Genomic DNA, 6000 nt, shown 5'->3' on the forward strand with positions numbered 1-6000 from the left:
TTAATTCCTTGCATTACCTGCACCTCTAATGACACCACACGCTTCCAGCCAGTGCCCATGACATGGCTCCGCTGCTCCCGGCATGTATCCGCCAGCTCAGCAACGGCTGCCCATGTAGAGCCATGATGTGTCGAGGAGCATTTGCAGGGCACACCTTGCTAGAGAGACGAGCCTGCAGCATGGATTCCATCCCTCCTCTGTGCCTCACACTGCCCCATCCCCCCACCAGCCACCCCGAAACAGAATTAAGAAAGAAAGAAAGAAAGAAAGAAAGAAAGAAAGAAAGAAAGAAAGAAGGCTGGGGGCATAGACCAAGATGTGTGCATGGGGACAGCAAGAGAGATGGTGTGTATAGGGATTGGGAGTGGGTATGGGGACAGAGAGAGAAAGAGGGGGGTTTATGGGGATAGAGATGTGTATGGGGCAGTGGGGGTGTATGGGGATAGAGATGGGGTATGTGGGGTAGAGGGGTATATGGGGCATTGGGGGTGTATGGGGGCAGTGGGATTATGGGGTAGAGATGGGGTATATGGGGGCAATGGGGGTGTATGGGGATAGAGGGGGGTATATGGGGGTAGAGATGGGGCAGTGGGGGTGTATGGGGATAGAGATGGTGTGTATGGGGATAGAGGGGTGTATGGGGATAGAGATGGGGTGTATGGGACAGTGGGGGTGTATGGGGATAGAGGTGGGGAGTATGGGGATAGAGATGGGGGAGTGGGGATGTATGGGGCAGTGGGGATGTATGGGGGTATAGATGGGGTTTATGGCGCAGTGGGGGTGTATGGGGGTATAGATGGGGTGTATGGGGGCAGTGGGAGTGTATGGGGATAGAGAGGGGTGCATGGGAGTACAAAGAGCAAGATGGAGTGTATGGGGATAGAAACAGGGGATGCATAATGGGGACAGAGAAAAAGGGGTTGTATATGGGAATAGAGGGGGGGGTGTATATGGAGATAGCGAGGGGGTGTATGCAGATGATAGAGAAAGGGGTGCGTATGGGGATGGATGGAGGGATGGGATGTAGGGGGACAAAGGTTGGATGGATTGAGAGAGTGAGTGTGTGAGGATGGATGGATGGGGACAGAGGGTGGATGGAGAGATGGATGGATGGATGCATGGATGGATGGATGGATGGATGGGGTGTAGGAAGATGGATGGATGATGAGGATGGATGGACAGATGGATGGATGAACGGCTGCTTGGAGACCTAGCTAGCTAGATGCCAGGAGAGGGGCTGGGAGGAGCAGGCGGCTCTGGAAGAAACAGAGAGATGCAGGAGACCGGAGGACTAGCAAGGTGAGGGGCAGGCCATATGTCCTGAACATGCCACAGCCCCGCAGCCCTGTTGCTCTCACAAATGGGGTGCTCATGGCTCTGGATTCCCTGGGAGCTGGGCAGGGGCAGACCCCAGGAGGTGAGATATGAGACTCTTTGCTTTCCCCAAGGCCCTCCACAGCTGCCCCCACTGGGCCAGACCCTCCACTGGGATCAGTTGCTGGGAGCTCCCTTCCTTCCACACAAGCTCATGCCAGCTGGGAGCCAGCCCTGCAAGGCTGCTGCTTTTTACCCAGGTAACGCACACTCATCACACTCTCACACTGGGAATGACACAGCACACACAGAGCTACACACACACACACACACAGATACTTACACACTGACACACCCCCAGAGATACACATGCACTGATACATACCTACACACACACTGACACACAAGCACTAACAAACACACACAGCTACACACACTGATACCCACAAACACACTGATAGATACAAACTAACAAACACACACACAGATACACACACTGACCCACACTGATGTGCACACAGTAACAAACACACACACTCACAGCTACACATGATTACACACACGCATACAAAAACACTGAAACCCACATATTAACACTGACACACACACACGCACAAACATACACACACAGATACACAAGCACTAACAAACACACGTAGATATACACTGACACACAAACACACACACCGACCCACACTGATGAGCACACACTAACAAATGTTCATGACTACACACACACTAACACACTGACACACACACTAACAAACAGACACACATCAACAAACTAACACTGACACACACAGACTCCCACATCCACACACACGGGAAGGGCTCAGGGGTCTGACAACGGGCAGGAAAGGCAAGGAATGAAATGCACGTTTATATTTCAAGGGGAAGGAGTAACCTCTTTGGGGCACCGCAGGCCCCCCGCCCCCCAGATCTCCCCAGCAGCCTGCATGCAACAGAGGGGAAATTTAGCCAAGCCAAGGGGCCTGGTTATTAAAAAAATACAAACTAGCCCCGACTATACAGAGACCATTTCAAAGCCACTTTCTGGCCCCCTCCAGTCTGGAGCTGGTCTGAGAGCTCCAGGCCTGAGCCAGCTCAGCAACTGGTGTAAATCGGTGTCATTCCCCTGAAGTTGCGGGACTGTCATGATCTACACCAGCTCTACCCACACTGTGGTGATCTACACCAGCTGCGGCTCTGCCCCTCGCTGCCTGACACACTCCTTGCACGAGAACTGCTGTCCTGGGGGGTGAACATGCACCGCTGGCACACATCCAAGGAGAGAAATGTGTGTGTGAGAGAGGTTGGGCATGTCAATGTTCGTATGTGCACCAGTCAGGATGTGTGGGAGTGTGTGTGTCAGCATTTGTGTGTGTGTCAGTGCAGGCCCGGGTCTATATCAGACTGTATGTCAGTGTGTGTGTGTCAGTGTGTGCATGTGTGTGTGTGTCAGTGCAGTCTAGAGTCTATATCAGAATGTGTGTTAGTGTGTGTGTGCGCAAATGTGTGCCAGTGTGTGTGACTATGTGTGAATGTGAATATGTGTCAGTGTGTTTCATTGTTTTCATATCATGTCTCTGTGTGTGTGAATGTGTGTGTCAGTGTGAGCAAGTCAACATGTATCCGTGTGTGTGTGAATGCATGTGTCAGTGGAAGCACGGCAATGCATCAGTGTATGTGTGTGTGAATGTGGGCCAGTGTGCAGGTCACTGTGTGTGTGTCAGTGTGTGAATGTTAATGTGTGTCCGTGTGTGTGTGTGTGGCTCTGTGTGTTTGAGTGTGTGTGAATAGACGAGAGCCAGCCGCAGTTTTTAAACAAACAGAAAGTGCTCCCCAGCTTCCGATCCACCCTTCAGCCCCAGCTCCAAAAGCATCAGCCAGCAACCTTGGGGCAGGAGCCAGAAACAAGCCAGTCTAGCAACAAGCTGCAGCTGGGCACCAGGGGCCAGGTGCGACTGGATTCTGCGGGGATGCGCGTCTGGTGTGTGTGTGTGGAAATCGCCCTATTCCGCCCAGCTACCAAGAGGGTGACCGACACCCCCACCCGAGGGGCTGTGGAGGGGAGTGGGGTGGGGTGGGAGCCGTCAGATCAAACCCAAAGCCTTGACAAGGTTTTCCAGGTCTCGATGCCCCGGTGCTGCAGCTTCCAGCCCCAGGTGCAATGATTTTCCATAGGACTCTGCAGGGCTCCGATGGGAGAGGCAAATGCACCAGATCGAGAGGGATCTGTGGGCCAGCTCTTCCCTGTTATTTGTCTGACAAGCTCCCCCCCCCGCCCCCCCTCAATTTCATTCACCAGGTGAGGGAATGTCTCTCTCCATCTCCAGGCTGATGCACTCCCCAGAGAAGCTCTCTGAAGCTTAGCACCATGGACAGCAGCCCAGCAAAGATCCCACCCTGCGCTGGTTGGGTTGGGGGGTTGGGGGGGGGGTATGTCTAAGAACCAGCTTCCCCGAGAACTGGCAAGGATCTCTCTCTCTCTCACACACACACACACACACACCATCTTTTTAACCAGGTGCCACCCCAGCGTCTGGCAGCACCACCCAGCCCCGGGAGCGGAGGAGAATCAGAGCCTGGCACAGATGCCAGACAATGCCCCCTCCTTGCCCCCCCATCAAAAAAAAACCCTACCGCCTTTCCAAATCCAAGTGCTGGTACAGCACAATACAACTCCCCCTCCCCTTCCCCACCACACACATACACACAACTCCCCCTCCCCCCCATCCCTGGCACGATCACACCCAACCCCCCCCCATTCCTGGAATGATCCCCCCAACCCCCCCAACCCACACACAGCCCAGCCCTGGCAGGGTCTCATACCCCCCCTTCCTCTCTCCCGCCCGCACATTACCAACCCCCAGCCTTGGCATCACATCGCCAAACCTCCCCTCCTCCCCCCGATAAAATCCAGGCCCAGAAGCCCCCACCCCCAATCCGCTGGCGAGGGGGGGATCCGCCCGGCAGCCCAGGGTGCACCTACCTTTTCGGGGAGCAGCGGGGCTCGCTCAGCCTAGGGGAGGTGCCATCCTGGATTTTTTTCTCTCTCCCCCTCCCCCGCCCCCCAGGGATGCCGGATGGATCCAGAGGGCTCCGTGCGCTCTGCTCGGAGCGGGGGGGGGGCGTTCAAGGGGCCCCACCAGGCCGGTCCCCTGCAGGCTCCATCGGAGAAATCCACAAACAGAAGCAGGTCTCGCGGCTGGATCCGCAAAGGGAAGGCTGTGGGGGGGGGACAGGCGGGGGGGGGGCTGGGCGGAGGGCTGGCTGGGCCCCGACTCCCTTCTGAGCTGGGGCTGCCCCGGATGATCGTGCGTTTTGGAGAAGGGGTGGTGGTGGAGGGCTTTGGCCCGGCTCGGTTCCCCGGCGATCCGGATCGGGGGGGGGGCGATCCGCCGCCGTTCGCGGCTCCTTCCTTGGCTTTTCCCAGCCCGCAGAGCCGGGGCTGGGCTGGAGAGAAGGAGGAGGGGGAGGAGGAGGGCAAAGGGGACGCGCCGCCCCGGAGCCGGGCGGAGAGGCCAGGGCGCACGGGCCAGGGCGCACGGCAGGATCGGGTCGCCTCGCAGCCCCCTCTCCCCCCACCACGCCGAGAAGGGCGCGGGGGGGGGGACGGGTGATGGGAAAAGCGGGAGGCTGAGGGTGGGGGGCGGGGAGGGGAAGGGTAAGAGGCGGGTCTGCCCGTTTCCTGCAGATGGAGAGGGAGGGATTTGGGGAGGGAGGGACGCGCGGGGAGGCGGGACGGAACATCACACATTGGAAATCTTTAGCACTGCAGCAGCTGCGCGGAGGAGCCGGAGCCGGGAGGGAGCTGGGCGGGGAGCGGGAAGAAAGGGGAAGGGCAGGGACAGACGCAGCTGGGAAGCTGCAGAGAGATAGGGGCAGCCAGGGGACAGGAGGAGAGGTCGCTGCGGGGAGGGAAGAGAGAGAGGAAGGAACAGAGGGATGAGGGCGAGCAGCTGCCGAGGGACGCGGGGAGAGAACAGAGACTGGAGGGGAAGGAGAGGGAGCTGGGCTGGGTGTGTCTGGGGATGGGCTGAGAGGCAGCCAGGCAGGAGGAGGCATGGTGGGGCGAGACAGATGGACAGGGAGGGGGCTGGAGAGATAGGCAGAGACAGGCCGGCAGAGGGATGCGGAGGGGGCTAGGTAGGTATTTTCCACCCTGAAAAGGAACCCAGGGGAGGGCAGAAGGGCAGAGCACAGGAGGTCACGGATGAAGGGGTGGAGAAGGCAAGGGGTGAAGGGGAGAGAAGGGAGGATCTTCCAGAGAACTGAATAGAGGGATGGAAGGAAATGGAGAAATCGGGGGGGAGGTAAGGAGAGGGAAGGACACCTGGTGGGATGGCAACTGAATACAGGGGACACATGGGTGGAGCAGGAGAGAGCTCGCACGAGGGTGGGGCAGAAGCTCGCATGAGGGCGGGGCAGAAGCTTGCACTAGGGCAGGGCGGGGCAGGGCTTGCACGAGGGTGGGGCGGGAGCTCACACGAGGTCAAAGCAAGAGTTTGCACAAGTCCCCCCTCTTGCCTCAGCCCCCCCTGCTGGAGTTTGCCGCCCCACAGCTCTGGGCCCAGTAGCCTTTTAGTAGGCCCAAGCTCCCCCCCTCCCACACCAGGGACTTAGCCATTACCCCAGGCACCCTCCCTGCACAGCCAAGAGCCCCAAGCCCCTCCCTGCCCATGA

At 58.0% G+C, this 6000-nt stretch overlaps 1 protein-coding gene across 2 annotated transcripts in view; it reads right to left on the bottom strand.

The window, feature by feature from the left end:
* LOC119847174 (leucine-rich repeat and fibronectin type III domain-containing protein 1-like) overlaps positions 1–4905 on the bottom strand; it is a 54914-nt gene extending 50009 nt beyond the window's left edge. For both annotated transcript variants that reach the window (XM_038381712.2, XM_038381709.2), the window contains exon 1: positions 4307–4905. The gene's annotated coding sequence lies outside the window, so the exon portion shown is untranslated. The remainder of the gene's footprint in view (positions 1–4306) is intronic.
* Between the last annotated feature and the right edge of the window lie 1095 nt (positions 4906–6000).

This window comes from Dermochelys coriacea, chromosome 23 (assembly GCF_009764565.3).
Source record: "Dermochelys coriacea isolate rDerCor1 chromosome 23, rDerCor1.pri.v4, whole genome shotgun sequence".
In the NCBI taxonomy this organism is placed as follows: Eukaryota; Metazoa; Chordata; order Testudines; family Dermochelyidae; genus Dermochelys; species Dermochelys coriacea.